This window comes from Tympanuchus pallidicinctus, unplaced genomic scaffold (genome assembly GCF_026119805.1).
Source record: "Tympanuchus pallidicinctus isolate F22 unplaced genomic scaffold, pur_lepc_1.0 scaffold7, whole genome shotgun sequence".
Classification (NCBI taxonomy): Eukaryota; Metazoa; Chordata; class Aves; order Galliformes; family Phasianidae; genus Tympanuchus; species Tympanuchus pallidicinctus.
This window is the reverse complement of record NW_026294791.1, coordinates 16,522,662-16,545,473: the sequence shown is the minus strand read 5'-3', so window position 1 is coordinate 16,545,473 and position 22,812 is coordinate 16,522,662. Positions and strand designations below refer to the sequence as shown.

Here is a 22,812-nt window from a genome sequence, read left to right as displayed (position 1 = left end):
GTTGGAAGGGACCTCAAGGATCATGAATATCCAAACCCTCTGCCATATGCAGGGCCACCAACTTCCCCATTTAATGCTAAACCAGACTGCCCAGGGACCTATCCAACCTGGCCTTGAACACTTCCAAGGACGGGGCACCCACAACCTGTCTGGGCAGCCTGTTCCAGTACCTCACCACTCTCTGGATAAAGAATTTCCCACCTAAATCTACCCTCCCTCAACTTGAAACCATTTCCCCTCAGCCTACACATATCAACCCTTTCAAAGAGTTGATTCCCCTGCCCTCTGTAGGCTCCCTTTAGGTATTGAAAGGCTGCAATGAGGTCACCCTGCAGCCTTCTTTTCTCCCGGTTGAACAAGCCCAGCTCCCTCAGCCTGTCCTCATAGGGGAGGTGCTCCAGTCCCCTGATCATCCTAGTGGCCCTCCTCTGGACCCTCTCCAACAGCTCCCTATCTTTTTTGTACTGCGAGCTCCACACTTGGATGCAGTATTCCAGACAGGGCCTCACAAGAGCAGAGTAGAGGGGGACAAACACCTCCCTGTCCCTGCTGGCCACACCTCTTTTGATGGACCCCAGGATACCATTTGCCCTCCAAGAGTTTAGATTAGATGAGGTTTGATACTGCTTCTAGTAGAAGCATTTCTGTTTAATTATTTTTATTTATTCTTTCTTTAAATTGAACGCATTCAGTCTCACTGATGAATGCTGCCTGTCACAGAAATGATTGTTCATGTAGATTATTTAGGATCTGCTATTTGCATACCTGAAAACCTACCTACGGAAAAAGAAAAGTGGAAGTGATATTAAGCAACGTGAACGTCTTATAGAGTTAGTAAGTTAAGAATAAGTGAAGAAGGCTTCTATAGTAAATTGAAGAGAAAAAATTAGCCATCACTGTGTTAAAAGCTATCATTTCTCCAGGGATATTTTACAGGTAGTCAAAATAACAGAAGCCTGATTCAGAAAACCAGGAATGGTATGGCGTTACTGCTTTCTGGCCTATTGGAGCTACAGGGATACTGAACATCACAAAGAACCGGGACCTAATATGGAAACCATGGACAAAAGAGAGAGGGACGGACATAAGAGAGCCATTTATAGTCTCAACAACCCAAAACTGTCAGGAGTCTGCCATTTTTAGTTTGCAAGATATAGCACATATTTAGCATCTCAAAAGTCTGAATTTTGCAATAAGCACCAGACTCAAAACTTAATGTGCAGAGCATATAGTCTCTTTTTAACATGCTCAATGACATAGCACTTGATTGAATAAGAGGAGCCATTTAGACTTTACATATTGAGCAATGGCTCATCTACAAAATGTCAGAGTATAGAAAAGCAAAAGAACACATTACAAAAGAATATCCAGTCCTTCAGATAAGGCTTAAAAGTACTACATAATATATCCAGGATTAATAACATATTAATAGCTGTGCAAACTCATACCATTCCCATTTCAATAGTTCGAGCCAAATAGGGAATGCATCTGACGTTATCTTTTTGTAATTCTACATTTTAACAGTTACATTGTATCAGGTCAAGCAGAACCCAAGACACTTTATTTCAACCTTATTTCAATGGTGAGAGCTGCAATTTGAATAGGAAGCGAGTAGTACTGTTCTCCATATTTTAAACTATTTTAATAGTTTAAGTAAATGAAAGTTATTGAAACCAGTTTCAAGAAATGAACTTAAATCATGCAGAAATGGGCTGTTTCAATAAGGAATAAGATCAGCAGCACAGCAGTGTATTACAATAAAGAGTAAGAATATGCCAAATCAGAGCAAGATTCAAAACTCCAGTACATTTCAGGCAGTTCTCCAGTAATGTATGTTTCCACTCAGAATATACCTGTTGCACACAAAAGAGAAAATGAAATGCTAATCTGCACAATAATTCAGCTTCATGGGAACAGAGAACTAACAAGAGTTTCAGTCCAGTACTACACAGCAAGCACTGGGCCAAAACTAGACGAAGCAGGACACAAATGGACTAGGTAGGTGTCAGCACAGGTGAGAGCTCTTACCTCCCCTCTCTACCATAGGGTCAGCGCTCCATGAAGCATCACCACTGCAGGAAAAACATCTTTGAGAAATTCCAGCACCAGAGGTTACATGCTGGTGCCTCAAAGCATGTTTCTAAGAGCACCCTCTCATTATGTTTCTTTTTATAGACACAGACTCATGAAGGAAAGACCTTGCTGACTGCAGCAGTTTTCTCTGCTGATATGTGCTATTGGCATAGAGCTGACAAATTTATATTAAATAATAGAATGCTTAAGCTATCTTCACTTAAACACAAAACCGTACACATACTCTACTCTCAGTGAAGAGAATAAGAAAATAAAACCATATATAACATCATCTTTTTTTAGCTGCAACAAAAGCAATGTAGTCAGTTGTTGCCTAGAGCTCCCAGTCCAACAAGCTGGTTCATTCTTACAGGGGAGAAATGGAAACAGTTGAGTAAACCAAGTTCTGTTCAGCCAAGCTAATGTGCCCCCTGCTAAGAGCCGTGCAAGGACATCCAGCATTCCCAGACCAGTGCCCACAACCAGCACCACACAGCAGAAGCTTGCTGCAAAACTACTGAAGATCACATGCCCATAGAACACAACAGCTACACATCCATCCGATTTAGGCTCTAGGTACCCATATTTCATATTTTAAACTGTAACCTTAAACCTCAGAACACTCATCAACCAGCTCTGGAGATGCTAAAATTTTCCTCGTGAAAGTGGGGTAGACCCCAAAATTTCCACATGCAGCCCAATGCCAAGAAATATTTCATCTCCAGAGGTCTGAGAAACTCACATTTTTGCAAGGCCTAAGTGTCATTAGGATTTTCTCCCACCTACATCTTGCTTAAAAAGGTTGGCCTCACAGATGTGTTCGAAATATATTTTTACCTAGACAGGTTTCACATAAAAAGGCAGCAATAAAAATTCTCTTCAGAATTGATTGTTACCATCACTGTGGCAAGGGCAGTAGATCTTGTACTACAAGCAGCTCTTCTCAACTACTATGTGCAGAAACCAGGTGTCTTTTTCAGCAATATGGAATGAATCTATCAGGTGAGCCAAGAACACAAAGACCAGACTTGGCAATTGTTCACGTTTTGGCTGCAAAGTCCCCTTACAAATCTGTGTGCAACTTGACTGGCAGCTCATTTAGTGTCTGGAGTAAAGAAAAAAGGAACAATTACGCTATCTCAAATCATCATTATTGTTTCAATGATTGCATTAGCATTCTCCAAGCATAAACGCTCCACAAAACATTTGAGGCAGACATCTAATGATGGATTTTCCCAACAGAGAAAGCAATTCCTCTAAGCAATAAAACAGTCTGTGAGAAATCCTGCAGTCATAAATCTAGTATTTCTCATTACAAAATTTACATCAGCCACAAAGTGATTACTTCTAAAATTACAAAACCTTGTGGGCAGCAATATTAGTGGGTTACCAATTGCCATCTCATGACTCATGAGAAAAAGTCAAAGTCATAATAGTCTTGTAAAAAACAAAATATCAAAATAATTAATTGTCTTACTATAGACAAAGTTTAGGGCACCCTCAGAACACCCAGCTCTTGAAGCACCAAGACCAGCAGTAATTCCCCACAGAAACTCATAGAAATTACAAAGGAAGGTCTGAGCAGCACAGCCATCACAGCTTCCCACACACACCCCCACACGCATCCAGCATTTCCCACCCAGAAGCAAGGAGCCTGTAACATGGAAAGATGGAGACAAGAATAAGGGACATATTCACAGCCCCCTCTCCTACAGAAAGTGAGCCGTAGTTCATTGCCCAGAGAAGGGCAGCAGCTAACCCAATTGGCCACCATTTACTAAATGTAATGAGAAATTAAACTGTTTAACTCATCTAGATTTACTCTTCACATGCCTTAGGAAGCTTCGTTAGCTTAACTGCAGAGAAAGCAGAGAAGAAGAGCAAGTGGATACCAGCATTTCTGTGATTAGAAAATGATCCACCAGTTACCAAACACATAAACACAACCCTGCAGCACAGGAAACAGGAACAGACTTTGGCTTTCTTGTGGACTTAAAATTTAAGTAATAGAGAAGGTAACCTTCAAGAAGTAATGGCCGCTTTAAGGGCTTAAATAGGAAAGGAGAGAAAAGTTTCTTTGCTCCCCGGATGTGAACTTTCAGGAAGTAGAAAGGAAGGAGGGACTGAATGCAGGCACTGCCCCACACAGATGCATTGTGACTGTTCTTTCTCTCACCTGAGGCACGCACAACATCTGGCTTTTCTGCTCAAGAAGAGCCCTTTTTGTTGTCGTTTTAAAAAGGTAATAATACATCTGTAGATCAAAAGCATTATCCTGGTTAGTTCTGGTTTCTCTACAAAAGCAGTTGCACCCTGAGGTGGCCAGGCCCACACACACGCACCTCACATTCATTGCTGGGGGACTCCCCCAGAAACCTGGTATCAGAACAAGGGACAAGCACATAGCCAGAAGATTAATCTTGTCTAAATACAGTGGTGGGCAAGACATCACTGCAGAGCTCTGGCACCTTTCTCACTACTGTATGCAGCCATTTGGCAGCCAGAGGCATCCCAGGAATGAGCAGAGGCTGCACTGATCCTGAGCAGTGGCACAGTTGTGGAGCAGCAAGGCTGAACTTGGGTCTGAGCAAGGAACGTGTTCAGCACAGGACATCAGATCAAGGGACCACTAGCTCCCAGCACAGCACAAACCACTTAGAACCAAACCAAGTAGCAGTCAGTTCTTCAGCATCCCAAGAAACCAGACTATGGAACAGGCTCATCCCCATGCCTGCACTGCTTGGATCCTTTCTGGGCTTGATCAAAGGCCAAGCAGGGATGAGCAACCCTCTGTCCACCACAGTCTTATAAAGTTGTGAGTACTTTCTTTTTACTGCAATTCTGATCACTGGCTGTTTTATTGCTTGATCTGCACAGCATGGTGCAAAATGTATTACAAGCAAGGTGATAGAAAAAAAGAAAAAACACTGTAAATACATGTTTGCAAAAGAAATAAAGTTTTACTGCATACAAAAATATACTAAAAATGCGTTCTCAATTTATTTACCATATATTTTGCCATATCCGCTGCACTTCATTTTAACTATTCTGGGAGTATCCTGGTCACATATTCCATGTTTATGAGAAAACTATTTTCCAACTATGTCTGTTCTTTACCATGGAATGAAAAATATTCAATCTGTTTATGCTTTCTGCCCTAATAATACATTTGAAATTTATAGGGCTGTAAAATGATATTCCATCATGGCATTAGCTATTTCGATCTTTGATCTATTGGTACCATTTGAGTGGGTGATTATCGTTTACCAGCTCAGAATACCAGCCTAGTAAAAACCACCTCACTGCTCCCATAATAAATATTTACCCTCTATCTGGAAAATGTATTTTCTATGAGAACATTTTCTATTTTAATAGACATTCACATGCTATGTCACTCTTGTATATCCAGATCTACATTTTCTACAATATACAATCTCATCATTTCATAATTTAGTACAAAAAAATGGCATTTAGAGGAAAAGAGCTAAAAGGACCTTTACTTAGAGACAGATAAAAATTGGTATGCATACTGTAGTCAGACCTACATCTCAAGATTGAGAACCATCAGCAGGCATTCAGTCTAAGGGGGGGCTGAGCTCTGCTAATGAGCACACAGTGAGGCACAAGTCCTCCCCACCCCTCCTGCTGAGAGGGATGTGACCTTTGTGATCTGTAATTTCCAGGATGGCTTATTCTGATACTAACTCTGTATTATTTTTCCCTGTCAACCCCTTGCTATTGCCACTGTAGAAAAATTCTTCATTACAAGCCAAAATCAGAAGCCATATTTCTTCACGTAGCACATGTATCCTTGCCAATAGCTGAGCTCCTTCCCCTGCACGAGTAATCCACCAGGACATCAGACCCAGGATTAAGATCAACCACCTCTGCACTAAAGACTGGTTTTTGTTACTTAAAAAAAGCTGTTTCAAGTTGAAAAATGAGCTTCGACGTGAAAGTTAGAACATTTCATCTTGAAACTGCCAAGATGAAAACTTTAATTTCCTGGATTTTTTTTTCTTTTTTATTAAAATCTCAAAACTTTTCAGTATTTTTCAAAGTCTCCCCAACATTACCTTCGTAAACAGGGAAAGGACAAACAAGAAAAAACCTGTTTCAGCTCTTGAACACTCCCAGTCTTCCCCCACTGTGGCAAAACTACAGTTTTCTCCCCAGCATATTTGCTTGTTAGGAAAGAATGTCTTCCCTCTTTACTTGTCAATCTTCCACTCATCACTCCAAACTTTTCAAAATTCCTCTTTGAACATTTTCACTACAATTTCTAGCAAAGAATTGGAATTGATATTAAACAATTTGAATTAATTAGGGTGATAAATTACACTAATTAGAATTTTCCTATCCTATTTTTCCAGAGAACAAAGATCTAGCTTCAGACAGCGAATTCCTAGAAACAGAGGCTGAACTCCTGCCAACAGCATCTGCTCCAATGTGTGACTGGTCACTTTGCAGACTGTTGGTCTCATGAGATCAAGTTGTAAAATTAATCTCTAACATCTGATTAAACCACATCCTTTAGCTAGGAGACTTCCTGCCATATTGCCAGAGTACAAATCCTGTTACTACCATGTCTTCCAGCAGCAGGTACTTATCCTTTCTGCAGGGTTATGTCCTTACCTTCCAGAACATAATTTACACCTGACACACAACGCAATTCAAACACATACGTTTCCTACATTCTGCTAATTTTGCAAACAATTTTATTTAATGCAGGTATTGTAGTACACATGAAGTAGAAGTGACAAAACAGATATTGCTGCAATTTTTCCCCAACAATGAAGCATGATAATTTACAGGGAGATCTCCAGTAGGGCCTTAGGAATGTGTGCTCAAAAGTGTGAAACACAACTTCCGTAGCCTGGAAAAAGTAAGTATGGAAGTGAATATGATCGTTTGTAGTGTTCCTTTTCTTACAACCCCAAGTAGCTTAGCAACAAAACATTCCAAAATAAACTTATGATACAAAGTGATTAGGTGCTAGATGGACCAGCAGATTAAATTCAAAAGAAGACAAATGTGAAGTGATGTTCACAGGGCAATAGGGAGTGGGAGCACAGAAATAACTTCCCATAGAAAATGGTTATGTGTAAGCCAACCATCACCAATCAAGATGGAGACTTTGGGATTATGTACAACATTCTCAATATTTCAGGGGTGTTCCAAAATTTCAGAAGCATTCAAAAAGCAAGAATTGAAGTTATTAGCAAGGGACTTAGAGAACAGAATGCTGTATGATGTGCCATTATGAAAATATAATGCTGACACTCACATACTTCTGCACAAGTTTGCCCTGCACTTCAGCAAGAAGGGGTAAGAAGGCAGGAAAAAAAAAAAAGCTGTGAAACAAATTCTTTCTGAAGATGATGAGATAGATCACAGTGCCTCAGCCTCAGGGAAAGTGATGGAAGTAGCAATGGACACATTCACAATGACAAGTGACAGAAACATTGATGGAGAAATCACTACTCACTATTCTCTTCCAACACAAACATCAGGGTCAAAAGGGAAACTGGTAATAGCAAAAGTGATGTTGCTTCATCCATTGAAAAATTAAACTGAGGACCAGACTGCTACAAAACTAAGTGATAAAGATTTATGTAGGCCGAGAAGAGTCAGAGTAAGAAAATTTATCAAAAACTATTACCTGTAAAAACGCTCTTTCAGGCTGAGGCAGCCCTAACCTACAAATCTTGAGGTGTAAGAGATAGCACACACCAGGGAAGTACTGCTATAACCCTAACCTGCTCCTTGCTGTTTCTTACATATCATCCGTTTCCAGAAAGTCACTACAAGACCAAATAGATTTTAGTATTATAGTATTTGGGGCATTATAATGTGTACAGTTTTAAGTCATTAGAAAAAAATGTTTGAAAAAACCTCCATCCTCAACACTTATCCTATTTACAAAAATAAAGTGCAGATCATTGGAAAACTCACTGCTACTAAGCTAATGCTATGGCTTGAAGAAGTTGATCTTTCTTAGGAGAAAGGTAAGGCAAAAGGCATCACAGAGGGCAGAAGGGACTAAGTCAGAAATGCAGCTGGAATTTTGCAGAGTTGCTCTCACATTGCTCAGTACTCATAAGCTTGGATGAGGTTGTCTCAGATCATAACAGCATGGTGCAGCACCACACTTGGTGCCTGCACAGAAATATGATGTTCAGAAATTGTTGTTCACAGGTGCCTTTCAAGCAAGGCTTTGCACAGCTAATTTTGACAGTAACATCCACAAGTGGAGCTCTTTTTTTGTTTTGTTTTGTTTTTTTTCCTGAAAGGGAAAGAGAGAATACAAAAATGGCTAGTTTGTATTATTGTTATAATATCTGCAGCATCACTGGAAAGTGTTGGTTTTTATCCAGGATTGTTTATTTACTTAATTTGTGGTGCTCTATTTTTGGGTCTGAAGTTTTTATTGTTTGAGGACTTCACCTTAATTATTTTAATTCTCTTTGAGACTCTTGAATATTAAAAATGAGATAAAAAAATGGACTTATGTTGTCTGACAATGAAAGTTCCAGGATATGTAGACTAAACAGTGTGACAAAGAGATACATCAGTTAGAAACAATTTTCATTCTTCAAAAATAAGACTTTTCTTATAAAGTTTTCATAGTTAGAAATTTTGAACTGACATGGAGTAGTTGGTTGGATTTCACTGCTAGTAAGATACATGTTGTTGTGTCATGTCCTAAACAGGAAACTGCAGCATCCTTTTTAAATTCTCAGCACTGCTGGCAATTCCAAGAAATACTTTAGTATTGGTTTTGGTCTTATCTGTTTCTAACAGGCAGTCTCATGCCATGAAAATTTGACCTGAAAGAAAAATTCAGCCCCTAGTATCTACTGTCAATTGTGCAGAAAATAGAAGATGACAGCAAAGTCACTTCTGCATGCCGAATTAGATCTCTTTCTAACATCTTCTAATGTCATTATTAGCACTCAAATACACTGTGTCAAAATGTGTCTATATAAGAAGATGGACCAGGCAACATCAAATTTATCTCTTAGTGAATACGACAAACCAGTTTTGATTCAGACTTTTGAAAAAGGAGGGACTCTTAAGAAAAAGAATCTGTTCAAAATAGTGGTGCAATGTGAAGAGTTTCAACAGCAAGATCACCTGAAGGAAGTCTTCTCTTTGCTTTGGAGCTAGCGCAAATAATAAAAACTAATTTTAGATCCTGAGTTATGCGGTTGTATTAAGTGCATCATATCGGTTTAGAACAACACTCTAAAATGGCAAAAGAAGAGAACTGTATCTTAAAAGAATACACTTGAGTATTTGTTTATAGTTTAATTTCTGACAAAATGTATCCAAATAAGTGAATAACCAGATGTTAAGGTATTTCACTATTGTCAGAAAGTAGTTCTCAGAAAGTCAGCAGTATCTGCTCCTGTAATGCTAAGGAAGAGTATTTCATCTAAACACTGTTTGTGCCTAAATATATAGCAAAAACTACATTAGTCATTACAGCTCTACTCCCTGTATCTGTGTGGCAAAGTTCAGAAGATTAATAGAAGAAATAAGCTACAATGGAAAAGATATGAATTCTCATACACATAGGTCTATTAACTAATCTAAAGAAAGAAAAAGACTATTTAACTTCGCTAATAAATGGATATCAATAAACTCCTAAGCAGTTAGACTCTATCATTTTATGCCCTCTTTATATCTATTCAATTCAAGTAAAGGCACAGAAATTATATTCGGTTAAAAAAAGTTTCATCCCATCTCATTAAAACTAGATGTGTACCAAAAAAAACATTCATTTATGAATGATTAAGTATTTCAGATTTTGTTCTTACCGAGTGCACAAAGCCGTTTACATCAATCATCCACAATGGATAGGTGATGCTCTGCCTTCTGTCCTGGGCTCTGAGGTTGGTAACTAATGCACTCTGTCCTGAAAACGATCAGGAAAAAAGAGTAACTCAACTCTTCCTCCTGTTCATAGGATTATCTTGCGAGAGAAAGTTCTCGCAAATCTTAAAACCCTCAATTTTAATTTCTTATAACACAGGAAGTTAACTATAATTAGACACACTTTCTCATATGGTAGAAGTACTCCTCTGCAGAGAAGTACACCATTTCCTTTTTGTGTATTGACACTATACGTACAACGTACACCAAGTTCTGTCTGCCACAGCTAACTGAACCCTTTTCTCCTCTGCTCATTTCCAAATTAACACCTAATGAAAGACTAAAGGGCCACTGATAAAGATAAACAGGAGAAGAGACGTACAGAGATGTCATCTCATATTCTTTTCCTCTATTTCTTTTCTTAATTGCCTGCTTATAAACAATATGCACTTGAATGTTTTCTTCCAGTGCATAAAGTTCTGTCTGCTTACGCACTTCCATGAAAAAAGCTAATCCTTTGATATACAGAAAGATGGAAAGGGAAACAAAGTTCAAGATGTGGAAAGGGAAACAAAGTTCAGGTCATCTGCACCCTCATTCTTCTAGAATTGGCACCACTTATAATCTCATCAGATGAGAACAGACACAGCCAAGGCTGCCAAACCTACCAAAAATTATCATCTTGAGCATAATTCAGACTGGGAAGAACATACACAAAGACACAAGCAGAAGGACAAACACAAGCTACATCTACTATTCCTCAGCAGAAGGCTTTTCAAAATAATCAACTAACCCTGTGTTGAGCTGAAAAGAATAGGTAAAAATAAAAAACATCAAGCTGGAAGTTGTTTTGATCTGCATCTACATAATAAAAAAACCTACACTAATAAAGAAGCAGCCTAAATAATCTGCATTCACATGCCTTTCTTTACCCTATGTATTCCTCAGTGAAATACAACTAGGAAAAAACTAAGTTTGAACTACAGGATTTAAACTTATTATTTGCTGAAGTGACATACAGTTGTCAGAGGTATAAAATTAACCCAAGAAACTAACAGTATATGTGCTTTGATTCTCATAATGAATTCTTAAGTGATGGATTAGTTTAAACAGCCACTGTTGTTTACCTCCCAGTAAATTGCACTAACAGTAGGAACACTAAGAAACCTGAAATCAAAAGATCATGAAACTAAGATTGATGAGGAAAAAAAAAAAAAAAAAAGGAATTGTCAGTTCATATTTACAAGAGGATTATGTCAGAACCAAATGGGCATAAAGTGAAGGGAAAGAAAAGAGAAGTTGAATCAGTAAGGGCAGATCGGGCACAGTGATAGGCCCATTATTTCCCAAACATGGCTCCACAAAATTTAGGTTTGACTAACAAATACTACTTGTAGCTTTAGTCATGGTTATTCCGCAAGCATTGCTACAATTTTGTGCTCAACACAACAAACAAAATTAACAGTGATATGTGGAGAAGTTATGAACTGGGTACATTCAGCAGGGCTCGTGCTTTTGCCACTCTCTAAACCCACTGACACAACTAACAAGCATGAGAAAAGGCCACCTCACTGTCCCACTTATCTCCACCCAAACCCACTTTGTGATCAGATAATCTAACCACATGGGAAAAGGAAGAAAGAGAAATGGGTGAAAAGGAGTACAAAGTAGGTGAAGTACCTAATATCACTAAAGGAGAGGTAAAGCCAAGTAAAACTTTCTTCTAATGGTCTTCACACTACAGAAAAGCTGGATGTAGTCACCAATGGAAATTAAAGACTATAAACTCAGGAATACAGTCACTAACTAATTCATTCTCTTTTTCAAAGTATCTAACAACAGGCATCTAATGGCATTGCAACCATTCTAGGCATCACTCAATTAGTCCTGTATTACACATACTTTTCGTTTCTCACCAACCATGACCAAAACACAATTTTAGTTACATTTCCCATAAATCATCTGGAATATTGGAGATAATAAATAAAGGTTCTATAAGCATTCAGAATGTACATAGTCTCATTTGCCAGTTCTTACACATGCCTTTAACAAAAGCACAATTAACACAGTTTTGAGGAAAAGATAATCTCATTATAAACATTACAAAGAACACTGCTTTTTTTTTTTTTTTTAATTCAAACTTGAATTTCATTTTAGGAAAGCCGAGATGTTGACTTCTACCTCATGATAGGAAGACCTCACGTAAGAGAAAATGTTGCATTATGACCACAACCATGAAAGAACTGGCTCAACGGATATCCTCAACATTTCAGAATCAGCTGAATGTGCCAGACCCAGGCTGAAAGAACTGAAGCCCATTTGAGCAGTCAAGAAAGATTACAGACTTACTATTGGTGATTTGCCTGAGGGTTTTAGAGATACTCGCATCAATTAAAAAGAAAAAAAATTCTCTGTATTAAACTTATAATTAGTGAATATAAATTTTCCTTTACCACCATATGGTTTTGGGACCCACACACGGTGTTAAAAACAAAACTGCATCACTGCCTAAGGGAAAAAGGGGTAGAAAATTACTTCAACAAAACAAATTAATGAAAAACACTCTTTTGGTAATAAACTTATATACTTGTGGTCAATATTTAATGCTATTTTCATAGCAATATTTCTGCAATTAAGTTTATGCACCCTGTGCCCTATAATCCCAATGAAGCAACACAAATAGCTACTTTCATTTGCAACAGTTTGATTTCTGAAACAAACAAAATTAACTACAGCTGTTTTTTTTTGTTATTTTTATATTTTAAGACATACTGGTTCTTGAGAGATCTTTCAAGTGAAAGCACACAGAGCACTTCTCTTAAGCAGGCACAGTAGTACAAATTTTAGTTAGTTTTCCTGTTTTTTAGCTGATTAACATACATATTTGTTATGTTTTCTCTACAGAGAACAAAAGCAGAGTTTCTGACCTCATCCTCAACTTCAAAAAAACTCAACAGAAGATGATAATGGCATGTGTTTGCAATTAAAATCCTCTGCAGACCTCCTTGGTAGAGACAGGTTCTGCCACTCAAGGAAAGGCAACACCCACCTTCAGCAGCAAAGTTCAACACAGAAAATTCAACAAGCTTCTCTACCCCAAAGTTTTTCACAAGTGCCCCAGTGTAACTGTTATGGATTTCCTGGGTTTGAAATATGATATACTTCAGAACATTTTCCTAACAGCTTGAGCATTCCTTGCAAGGCATCTTCCTAATTCCTTATGCGAATTTTTCAGTTACTCTTTTCAGTTACCTACTGTGTTTTCAAGACTTTCCTCTTGTACTTGTAAGTTCAGGCCAGCTTCCCCTTTCTCTGGCTGCCAGCCATTTTGCTACAATATCTTCCCATTCTGAGTAGAGGAGGCTGCCGGGAATGATTTCACTTTTTTTTGTTATATTTGGAAGATTCTAAAAACCTTAAAACAGCAATGATAATCTTGGGGCAGTATTTTATGGGTTATTTTGACCAACTCCCACACTGTTCTGTAGACCACATACTTGAACCTGAAAGATCACATTCAGGACAGCACTTTCCCATCTCTGAAGTTTGAGCATCAGGTGCACTGGAAAGCAGCCACTTTGTACATCTGGATGCAACATCTCTGCCTCCCATCCTAAGAAGGCACTAGCCCAGCCTCTATTGAAGCCTCCCACTGCTGCTGCCTGTCCTGAATTTGTAGGTTTTCTCCACTTCCATTTCACATTTCCTGAGCACTATTATGGCTCTGAGCAGGAGGTTGATAACGCAGCCCAACAGGGTTTCTGCTTACAGGATTTCACAGTCCTCTTTTTCCCATAATACTTCTATGCTGTTATAAAATACTTCCTGTATGGTACCACTCGCCTGAATGTATGCCTTCCTCAGCTCCCCTATAAAGCTGATACAGCAACCCAGTGCACTGATTATCCTCCTTCCATTAACTCTGTTCCTTTGAAGTTATAATTTCACACCAAAAAAACTCTCATCTGGTATTTCAGGCCTTAAGTTTTGCCTGTCTCTTCATACTCTATATTAAAATGCATTGCAGTTGCTTCTGATAGGACACTCCTAATTCTTACACTGCCTTCTTCCACCTTGCAGCCATTTTCAGAAGTACATCAAACATTCCCACTGCATCTCCTGGCTTTGCTGTCCCTGAGGTTGCTCCTACTATAAATGCATCTCACTGCAAGATGACACTATGACATGAAGACAGCTGAACCTGAGAGGCCAGTTTGTTCTTCTCCAACAGCTACCTCCGTCCCCAAGACTTACATCTTCAGCTGCATATCATCTGCCAGAGAGGAATTGGGACCCCTCTGCAATATCTGTGCAGTCTTATCAGGCTCCACCCTGAAAAGATTCATGCTGCCTTCTTCACAGCAAATTGGAAGACACCCACACAGGGGAATACAGGAGATTGAAATTAAGTAGCCCAGAAGAGCAAAGAAAGCAAAACATGGAATTTTCAAGGTCAGGCTATCTGAAACCAGCCTTGATCACAATATTTGGATTCATTCACTTCTTAAGTGCAACCTTATCTGTATTCTATCTCCTTACCAAACATCTACCAACCATTAAATTAGGCACTTCTTGCTGAGACCAGAATATTATGGCTGCAAGAGAGCATTTAGCCCATCATGGGCACATCTGCAAAGTAATGAATGATACTTAAGCAAAAAAAAAAAAAAAAAGTGTGTGATTACTTTTTAATTTCATTTGACTGGGTTGATGGCCTACACCTCTTAATACTATGTTATTATTACTGCCATAGGAAGACATTTAGCTTCTAATTGTGCTTGAGACATCTGTGAGTGACTCACTATTACTCTCATTTCTTACAAAAGATTGGCTTTTGGCTCAGATGAAGAACAAAAACACACTGAAACACCTAGGCACCAGAACCATGCTGGTCTGCCTGCTGATACAACTGTAGAACAAGCTGGCTGCCTTCTAGTTCCAGGGAATTTCAGAGAGAAAATCTTTATGCTTTCCTATAGCTACACATCTTTCACCCAGAGACAGAGAATAATTTGTATGTTGTCTGAACATTCAGTCTGTTTTTAATCTATCATTAAAGGTATTATCATTCTGGGTATCAACTAGCTTATAAGAGATGTCACAGGTGCAAGCCAGGTGCTGCAACGTATCAGAAGAGTGGAAAAACAAAGGTTTTAGAAGGTAGCAGTTTTGTTTCAGTGGTAGAGACTTGCTCATCAGTTTGGTTTATCTCATTACTAATTGAGCTTTGCTTGTAAGAAAGACACCTGAACAACTTCAAAACATTTGTAAGTTTTCTGTATGACAGTTGATAATCATCATTTTTCTAAGACAGACAAATTGCCTTTTTCTTGGCTGTCTTTACAATAATTACAATCTGAAAAATCAAATCCTTTCTAAATACCTTTCTCTTGTCAGAAAATAAAAATATAGAACAAAATCAGATATTATATACAGCTTCTAATATTTCTATTTTTCCCCCTGTAATTAAAGGTCTTGTCATGTCAATAGCTGTTTTGCTATTGCTGTTACTGAAATGACCAGGAATTATTCTAAAGTTTCTCTGCATATGCATGCAAATGTTTCCACACTACATCCTTACAGTTAAAAAAGAAACAAAATAAATAAAACTTCTACTGCAGTCAACAGTTCATTTCTTCTTTTCATAATGGAGCAAATATATTTCACATTGGCACTATCTCATCCCCTCCAACTGCCACCAACTAACATCAAAAATATTTTTCAATAAGAAGAATTAATAGGAAGTATTTCCTCTGGTTTGAGAAAGATTCTTCAAACGGTTTAAAGCCCCCTGTTTTTGGTGCATTAACAGCTTATCATGTTAAACATTAGAAAGAACTCATCATTTCTGGATTTTGAAGAAAAATACGTCATGACTTGGAAACATTGTCTCTCAGATACTGGCCTGAAGGACTAAACTCAGGAGTTCAGTTTACTGAGTTAATGGGGAAATTCCAATTCTTAGTTCCACACATAACATGTGCAGAAAAATTGGAGAGAAAGGAAAAGACACCATTAATTGTTCATAGCCATAACTATTAGAAAATCAGCACATGCACCTGATTCAAGTTAAATTCAGCACTCTGCAATGATGTGAAGAGATAACAGGAAGAGGGAAAGGATTGTTATTACGAGCACCAACTGCTAATCTGCTGTCTAGGTCTTGCTGAACTTTTCCCCTAACATTTAATCTAAAATGCTTTCAAACTCTTAAATTCACTTTCCAAAGCCAGTAGGAGGTTAAAGAAGGACCCAATGGGAGGTTACATTTATTTAATATTCAACCCCTTCTCAGATGAAATATTGCAGTCTATCCTCACAGATATTTGTCAAACCATTAGAGTAATGGTTTATAGCTATTACATGAAATTGTAGTTCTATTTGTAACTACCATTGATAAGCAAAGTGCATTCATTTTCTTTGAAAAATACCCCAAACCTTTGCCACTGAAGGAATGTGTCCTGTTAACTAGTTTAGAGCTGTAAGCTTAGACAATGCTAGTAAATATTGTTTAGGAAACTCAAACTTGCATCTCTGTAGCACTTGCTACAGCACCACCGTTTGTATATGATAGCTCCATGGTTTAATCCAGATCTACACTGAGAGCCCTCTGACATAAAAACGGTTTGGATACATTCATATACTAACAAAAAATGTTAAATATTATAACTAGATGAATCAGTTACTTTTATAAAATTTAGCACAAAGTGTTGCACCTGCATTTTTCTAGAATCCTTTAAAATAAAGATTGGAAAGAAGCAATAATATCACAGTGAAATGCATAGAACCATCAAATTAAACTTGTCACTGAAATCTCACTATGCAGACTACTTAAACTGTACATATGCAGGTTGCATTAACTTTGTGGATCTCAATTTCAAATTTTCTCTTAGACACTAAGTTTTATTTTTTACAGGTTTCATTTCATTTTACTTCCAGTAGTTTCTAAAACCTATTAAGAGTTTTGAAAATGATGTATGAAATCTTCTATTATTCACCTCCAAAGACCAAAAACAAATTAAACATTGTATTTGCACAGGTTCAATTCCACTAACTGAACAACCCAAAATAAGATAAGCTTGAATTTAGAGTGTTGTGTAAAGTGGCTGCACAAAGAAGTATGTGATCGCCATATTTACCGCTTTAACTAAACAGTAATCATCCAATGGAAATAAATATATCTTCTTCGGATTAAAACAGGGATCAGAGATGAGATCGAGGCAACTAATTGCTTAGTACAGCTGGGCAGTTTTGACTTGCATTAATCATTTTTCATTCATTCTTATTGATAGTGAATAAAATAGCCATAGGTAGCATTTGTTGCTACCACTTTGAAAGCTATCCTTTAATTCAAAAGAAATCTGATGTGAAACACCTCCTTTTATTGAGCACTCAGTTTGTAATGTACCTTCCTCTGTTCTAGACCACTGTCTGGGTGAAACTATGTTGCTGACAATTTTCCCTCGCAGATTGGTTCCTCTTGAACAGCCTCTCCAGTTATTCCAGACCTCTACAAAGGTCTGCACATCCGGCTCTGTATAATCAATAGATATCAAGATGTTATAATCACAATATAATTGTATAATCAACAGATATCAAGATGTTATAATCACAATATAATTAAGAGAATTAGGCAAAGTAGACAACGATTACAAAAAGAGAATAAGTGGAAGAGCTTACCCTTCGGCTGAGCTCACCAGAAAACACCAAAAGAGGTGATCTCCAGAAGAGATCCTTCCCCACTGGTAGCCAGCTCTTAAATAGGTCTAGGAGGGGTGCAGCCAGGCTCCACCCCTTCCAGCAGCACAGGTGAATTGCCTTCACCTGTGCTCCTCTGGCTGACTCATGGCTCGCCTCAGGTGGTCAATCAGAGGTTCAGGCTGTGACTCAGCAGTTCCCATACAGGCTCCTACTGTCATCACCCACAGCTGAGTTACACCACTGCACAGAAACCCAGATCAGCAAACAACTTCAGTCTCAACCACCACTTCCACATAACTTTAACTCTTTTCTCAAGTCTCCTAAAACTGCACAGTCTAAGGTGCTAAACTACTACAGGCATATGCAGCATCTGTGCCAAATCCAGCCACATTCACATTCCTGGGCTCCAATATGACCACGGGCAGCTCTGACGCTCTGTGAGCACAGCCAGAGCTGCCACATCAGACAGGGGTCAGCCCTCACAGGGCAGTGGGAGGATCCCTAGCACAGGGAGAAAGTGGGACCAAAACCAGAGCTCTTGTGAGGTTTGGGGCAAACCAGCAGCTGAAGAGTTATAAATGTGAGCATTCAATTGTTAGTTTGCTTCTTACCCTTTGATAACCAGAAACCAAATTGCTTTCCTGTTGCATAAAGTATCTTTCAAATTCAATTGCCTCTCTTCTTTTATTCAAGAAAGTGAGCTCAGATTTACAGCAATGAGAGCCCATGATACAAATATACCGTATTAAACATACAAGTGACATCTGAAAAATAACTAGAGTGCAGTCTATTGATTTTAAACTTCAATATTAAAATTTCACTCAAGGCCTCTCAACAGACCAAGGCTATAAGAATTTCCAACATTTGAATTTCTGTATAAGCGATAAGTCTTTAGTTATCAACATCTGATGTAAGACATACCGATCATTATGAAAGATGTCATAATGCTTCTGCTGCAGAGCACACAGCCAGCTGCCCAGGAGGCAATCCGCCTGGCAGGATTTGGGCTTCTCCTCAGGAAGGCAGCAGTGAGGAGGCTCCAGCCATCCCCCTGCCCACCAGCTGCACTCTGCTCTGAGCTCACTGTCTGCACACATTACTTGATTACAGTGCACAGGGATGTAGTTATAGTCCTCAGGAACATTGCAACTACCCAGTGAAAGTTTACTTCAATGCATGAGCATATTCTATTTTATATGACTACAAAAAATGTAGACAGGAGATCTGTTTCTTATCTTTTAACCTCCGCAGTTCAGACTTTAAGAGATCACAATAAGCAACAGGGAACAGCAAGGTGGATGCACAGGGTCATGGGAGGCCTGGCCTAAGCACCTGCCTTTTCCACCTGCACAGGACAGGAGAACAGCAGGACATGCATGCAGAGCTTCTACTCCCGACAGACTCCCACCTGCCAAAAGGGACTGGAGAGAGCAGGACATTTGTCTGCACAAATGTTAGAGTCCACACAGAAATGAGTGTCAACATCTGTGTAAATCCTGACAGAGCTTTCAGGTCATTCAACCTAGGCTTAGGCTGGAGCTGTTGGTAAAATCTACTTAGGGCAGTCAACCTAGGCTTCATAAAACCAGAAAGAAAATTTAGCACGGCTTCATGGTTAAGGGCATTATTGTCAACTTCCATGGCTCAGTGGGGGCAGGAGCATCTCCGCATGAAAAAGGCTGAGGGAGTTGGGCTTGTTTAGCTTGGGGAAGACTTCACTGCAGCCTTCCAGTACATAAAGGGATCCTATACACTAGTGAGGGGAGTGACTGTTTTCACAGTGTAATAGTGATACGACAAGGGCTTTCTACTAAAAGAGGGGAAATTTAGGTTAAATAGTATGAAAAAAGTTCTTTACTAAGAGAGTGGCGAGACCCTGTCACAGTCTGCCCAGAAAAGCTGTGTATATCCCATCCCTGGAGGTGTTCAAGGCCAGGTTGGATGGAGCCATGGGCAGCCTGATCTGGTGGGTGGAGCTCAATAGTCTTCAGTGTCTGCTCCAACCTGAGCTATTCTATGATTTGTGCATCACGCTGTTGCAATCTTACAGCAGAGTGTGCAGGAATGGATGCATTCAGCAATTTAAAAATAGAAATTTTACCTTACTCCTTCCGTGTTTTCCAGCACTCCCACAAACATCAGTCCAGAGTTGTTTGGACATAATGTGGAAGGAAATAAACTGTTCATAGAAATGACACTATCAATTGTATTTTAAGAAGTTAATCTGGAAGTGTAAATCTCACTAAGAGTTTTAATGAAGCCACTGCTAAGGGGCTCTGTTCCTGATGAAAGTAGAATGATCACATCTGAAAGCAAAATGAAAGCCTCTAATTTGTATACAACTCTCAGTCTACTACTGACTAATAAAGTGAACTTTGAAGGTAACACGTTGATGCTCAAAATAAGCCCCTGACATTTCATAACCTTACTTCAACGTTCCCAGTCTCACCAGCAATCAGAACTGCTTTTAGCTGCATTCCTTCTTTCATGTGACAAACCTTCAAGACTCTCTCTTCAAACATTTCAGTGTAATATTTTTTTCATATGAACTCAAATTACTTCACTAATTACAACTGCTGTGGCCAAATAAACATCACGAAGGTTTCTGGAAAGAACTATCCTACCTTCACAAGCTCAGAGGACAAAGTCTCCTTCCTTCTGCAAAGAAAATGATTTGTTCTGATTTCCTTTCAGGGAATCTTTCAGGGTAATTTTTGAAAACAAGGTCTCTTATTTCCCACATTGAAGTTAACAATGAAAGAAATCTTTATTATATAGTAATTTTTCAAATAATAGAAGGAGATTCACATGGTAACTTCCACCCAAAGAGGGTTTAGAAAACAATGATCTTAATGTACTGGTAAATACACCAGTTTGAAGAATATACCTCTAACAATAGTAGAAAGAATCACAGTTTATTGCATTCCCATGACACTGCCAAGCAGTGGCAGCAATAATCCTTCATCACACTGCATAAAGAAAAAGCACAACTTTTAAAAAAAAGACTATTTACTGTAGTTTTCCTTTATAGTGCTATAAAATGGGACCATATTCACATGACAGCATGTGTGTGTATACGTGTCCCTTAATAAAGCTCCTTGGAAGGGCAATACAGCATGTACCATGGAAACAGAGGTTGCCATGGAAAGAATGCTTTTTCGCAAACAGCAAAAGAAACAAGGGCTTGATTCTTCTCTCACAGTTATCTATTAAAAAAAAAAAAAAATCTAACTATTGAAATTATTGACATCAGAGTTATTCCTGAGAAGCATCACCATGAACAAACAGGCAGACCCAGCACACGCACAGCGGAGCATTTTGGCAATGGCACTGCAGCAATCTGTGTTGCTCTGTAATTCCAAGGCAGCTCACTATCCATTCCCACACCCAACTCTGCACTCAGCCCCCTTCAAGAGTGCTTGTGATGTATGTCCATTGACACACGTCAGGGCTGGTGCCACATGAGAGCAGGTTCACAAAGTCATCACTCAATGCTCACGCAGAAAGTGACAGTCTTCTACCTGCCAGGTCTTGCCTTTGCTTAAGTATGAAGCGTTCTCTGTTAAAATGCACATGGTGTTACAAAAGAATGAAAAGCGTGAATCAAATTAACTTAAAGCTTATTGGTTTCCAGGCATGCCTAAAATGAAGTCCAAATTGATGTGTTTCATCTACCTTATTCATTAAAATGGCATTCTTGATGTCTTCGTGTTATCGTAATCTCCAAAGCACTGGACAAACAAGTACATTTGTTTATCTTTATCACTCTCTCTTTACTAAAGAACAGGGTTTTATTAAAGAGATCAATCACCTGTGTACAGTTTAATAGCTTGAGCTGTGCGTGTGAGACAAAACTTGCTTCAATAGCCCACAACTCCCCAAGTATAGAAAGGCATGTAAAACCATTTGTTGCTTTAATAAAACAAAATTTTTCTGAGAGCTAGCCAAGCACCCTATTAGAATTAGTAATTTGAGGCAGAAAAGCAATGCTTAAAAGAAACCAATTCTAATAAAAGGAGCAGAATCAATTCTGTTTTCTTACCTCCATGAGAGCCCTATGCTTCTAACCAGAGCAGAAAAAACGCTTATATGCTTAATGCACTGCCTTTCTCTTATTGAATCACATTTATTGTGGAAACAATCTTTTGAGGCTTCTAGCTGTGTTGTAGTAATTGGAGGATTGCTGCTTCTAATGAATGGCCGCCTTGTAATGGAGGCCAAAGTGTTAAAAACTTAATGTCAGAGGCAAAATATACAAAAGACAGCCTTTTGGAAACGCTGATGAACAATATGAAATGTGCTGTTTCACTGCAAGATATTATTTCTTACTGGACTACTGCTATAGAAGTTGTATAAACAATGGAAATAACCTTACGCATTAATGCTGTTAGATGTTGCTACAAGCTGCAGCAGTATAACCCCTTTGTAATGATAGGCCAAAATAAACCAACATTAAGATCACAGCTTTGAAGGTTCTACTTTTACAGTCAAAAGCATTGATTAAGAGTTCAGCCTGAAAATTACCCTTCTATGTTACAATGAGAAGAACAGAAGCTTCCTAATTAGATAAGAAACTATATTTCATTGGCAGTCAAGTTTGAGAGTTCTTATTAATTTAACTGTTTAGCTTTATAACAAAATATCTGCTTAATTCATAATAAATATGTTTAAATTAACTGCCTCCTTTGATTACCGAGTGGTGTTAGTAAGTGGACATAGTATGCAAAGCCACTGCTGGCAGTTGTAACTGATAGAAGTATAAAAATTCATTGAAACAATATTTGTAGAGATGATAAATCCACTGCAACTGCAGCAACTAAAAAGCCACCAAGGTGATCAAAAGGTTCACAGATTTTGAACGTAAAGCAGAAAAAGGAGAAGAACTAATCCTTCACCTCCTATCAGCTGCTCCTGTTGCCAGTGATTATGGCAATATTTCACAGAGAACATATGGCAATGTTTATAGCCATCAGGCAGTATTTCACAGAAGCTGCGACACCATGTGTCCACCAACTAGCCTTTCTGATTGCAATTAATTAGAGAAGAAGCAGGAGGCACTTCTTAAATAACATTAAGTCTCAGAGATTCCTGAAGAACCGTGGCCCATGTACAAGATTAAGTGACAGGAAACTCCATTAAATTTGTAACAAGCCTCGTACT

At 38.6% G+C, this 22,812-nt stretch overlaps 1 long non-coding RNA gene across 1 annotated transcript in view; it reads right to left on the bottom strand.

Moving 5' to 3' along the window:
• LOC128072560 (uncharacterized) overlaps positions 1-22,812 on the bottom strand; it is a 63,707-nt gene that overhangs the window by 5,857 nt on the left and 35,038 nt on the right. The window lies entirely within an intron of this gene.